This window comes from Arachis hypogaea, chromosome 14 (genome assembly GCF_003086295.3).
Source record: "Arachis hypogaea cultivar Tifrunner chromosome 14, arahy.Tifrunner.gnm2.J5K5, whole genome shotgun sequence".
In the NCBI taxonomy this organism is placed as follows: Eukaryota; Viridiplantae; Streptophyta; class Magnoliopsida; order Fabales; family Fabaceae; genus Arachis; species Arachis hypogaea.
The window spans coordinates 87,893,701-87,897,105 of NC_092049.1; the positions used below are offsets into that span (position 1 = coordinate 87,893,701).

The 3,405-nt window shown below is 39.8% G+C and overlaps 1 pseudogene; it reads left to right on the forward strand.

Moving 5' to 3' along the window:
- The first annotated feature begins 3,303 nt into the window (after positions 1-3,303).
- LOC112745493 (small nucleolar RNA R71) lies at positions 3,304-3,405 on the forward strand (annotated as a pseudogene).

Here is a 3,405-nt window from a genome sequence, read left to right on the forward strand (position 1 = left end):
GCCATGGTTGGAATTATCTCTCCAACCCTAGTTGGAGTTGTCATGCCATCCTTGGTTATAGTTTCCACCTTGGTCGTAGTTGCCGCCTTGTTGATTGTATTCTTGATTCGGACGGTCATAGAAGTTATGAGTAGCTGCCACAGTGTTGTCTTCTTGTTGGAGCTGCGGACACTCATCAGTATAATGACTATAATCAGCACATATTCCGCATACTCTTTGGGGAACTAACTGTTGGCTTTGTTGTGGTGGGGGAGGCTGTTGTTGTTATTGATTTAACTGCATCTGCTTTAGTAGGTTAGTCATTTCACATATACTCTGTGTAAGGGTAGTAGTCTCACTGCTAGAAGAAACCTCTGCAATAGCCTTTGAGTGGTTGTTCCTGTGCCTGTGATTCCTAGTGGACTGAGCTAAGTCACTGATCAGTTGCCATGCTTCATCTGCGGTCTTGTACTTTTTCAGAGAACCATTACTAGCACCATCCAGTGTAGTTTTATCCCAAGGCTTCATGCCTTGAGTGAAGTAGCTGATCAACACCAGCCGGTCAATCATGTGATGGGGGCACGCATCCAGAAGGTTCTTAAAGCGCTCCTAGTACTCATAGAGAGTTTCTGATTCTCTTTGAACAATGCAGGAGATCTCTTTTCTCAGTCTATCTGTAACTTCAGTTGGAAAGTATTTTTCCAGGAATTCTCTCCTGAGTGTATCCCAATTGGTATCAGTTGCTTCAGATTGGGAGTAGTACCACTCCCTCGCCTTTCCCTCAAGAGAAAATGGGAAGGCGATTAAAAAAATAGAAGTTTCATTTGCACCATGACGCCTAACAGTAGAACAGGCTGTCTGAAAATCTCTAAGGTGCTTGATGGGCTCCTGAGCAGGTAAGCCATGAAACTTAGGCATTAAGTTGATTAGTGCAGTCTTCAGCTCAAAATCTGTAGCCAGAGTTGGATGATGCACTTGACATGGCTGCAGTGTAAAATCTGGAGCTCCAGCTTCCTGGAGAGTTATCCTCCTAGGTGCTGCCATTCTATCTGCACGTGAATCAACTGAATCAGTAGTAAAAGAGCTTATTTCCTCCTCAGATGGCGGTTCAGATTCGCCCTCAGATGAGACTGGTGAATCGATAACAATCATTTCACCACCCTCAGAGGCTAACCAACGCCGAGCTCGCCTAATATGTGAAAGAGTTCTTTCAATTTCAGGATCAAATGTGGCTAAGCTCAGATCAGGCAGTGAACGCGTCATTCAATGAAAGAAAATACAGCTCATGGTAATAAAATAAAATAAAATACACAAATAAAATAAAAATATGTAACTAATTAATAATTCAGCACACAATTGCAACTCCCCAGCAACGGCGCCAAAAATTGATGTGTGGCAGAAGTTAGACCAATTAAGAGATTATAATATAAGAACAGCATTGCAAGTATAGCCCTTAACCAGCAAAAATCCGCCTCATCAATTTAGAAAAGTTGTCACAAAAATTTAGAATAAAAATACTGGGAGTATGAGTCACAGGTCGTCTCCCAACGAGTTGCTAGAAGGGGTGTTAAGTTATTAATCAGGAGTTTTCCAAGAATTTTGAGAGTTGAATGACAGAAAATAAATAATTGTAATTTAAAAGAGAAATATATATATATTCTAATTAAAAAGACCTTGACTGGGGGAATGATTAATTGGAAGTTCTATCCTTGTTGGAATTTTCTCGAGTGTAGTATAAAGAGGTTGTTATTTTCACTTAGCTAACCCTTACTAAATAAAGGAAAGTCAAGTGATTGAGCTAACTCTTATTCGTAAATCCTAGTCCTCTCCCTTGGGAAGGTCTAGCGTTAGTAAATACAGAATTAGCCAACAACTTCCAATTTAACTAATCACTTGAGCATTCCAACTCAAGTGCCTCCTCTTAATCAACCTCCATGTCAAGTTGGGAATCTACTCCATTGACATGAAAATTACTTGCATAGAATTAAAAAGGGAATAAAAGAAAAACATGATAGACAATAATGCAATTTAATTAAAAATAAAAGTAATCCTTTTCATTAACAATCCATGAAAATAATCCAATTGTAACTCTAAACAAGAATTAAGAATATGGAATAAATAAAAGAGTAAGGAAACAAACTAAAAAAGTATCTTCAATGGAGGTGATGACTTTTCAATATCCAAAAGCAAAAGCATAAAACTAATAAACTATGAATGTAAAGAAAAACCTAGAGGAAGAGTGATTTCTCTCTAGATTCAGATCTAAAAACCTAAAACTATGCTAATGAGAATTGTGTTGAGTCTCTGCATGTTCCCTGGCTCTATTCTGTATTTCTGTGCCGGAAACTAGGTCAAAACTCGGCCTGAAATTGCCCCCAGCATTTTCTATTATTTCTGCAGATCACGTATGTCACGCGTACGCGTCAGTCACGCGTGCGAGTTGCTGGTTGTTTTGGCGTGTCACGCGTACTCGTCAGTCACGCGCACGGATCCTTGTGCAGACTCCAATCCACGCGTACAAGTCAGGCATGCGCACGCATCGTTGCAAATTTCTCCATATCGCGCGCTCGCGTGAGCCATGCGTGCGCGTCGATGCTCACTAGTTATCTCCTTGGTTTCTTGTGTTCCTTCCATTTTTGCCAGCTTCCTCTCCATTCTCTAAGCCATTCCTGCCCTATAAAGCCTGAAACACTTAACACACGGATCATGGCATCGAATGGTATAAAAGAGAATTAAAATATACTAATTAAAGATCTCCAGGAAGCAAGTTTTTAACCATAGAATAACACTAGGAAGGAATTGTAAAATCATGCAAATCATTTGAATAAGTGGGTAGAAGCTTGATAAAACAATTCAATTAAACACAAGATAAACCATAAAATAGTGGTTTATCAAGCACTCCCCATGTAATTGACCTGTTCAGAAGAAAATTGAGCATAATCATAATTTTTATTTTGCATAAAATTACCTGTCATGTCATAAGCGGCTTCTTGGGGTGCATTTTGAGTGTTGATCGCTGAAACTTGCATTCCACTCAACTGTTGAGTAAGTAGATTTATTTGATGAGACATAAGCTTGTTCTGAGCAAGAAGAGCATTAACAGCTTCCGCTTCCAACACGCCTCTCTTCTGAGAGGTCTCAGAGTGCAAAGGATTCCTATTGGAGGAATATAAGTATTGGTTGTTAGCAACCAACTCAATAAGCTCAATAGTCTCCTCTAGTGTCTTCTTCATGTGCAAAGAACCACCTGCAGAATTATCCAAGTGCATCTTGGACATTTCATATAAGCCCTCATAAAAGATATCCAGCTGAGTCCATCTAGAGAACATGTCTGGAGGGCATTGCCTTGTCAGTAGCTTGAATCTCTCCCAAGCTTCATAAAGGGTCTCACCTTCTTTCTGTCTGAAAGTCTGAACCTCCACCGTT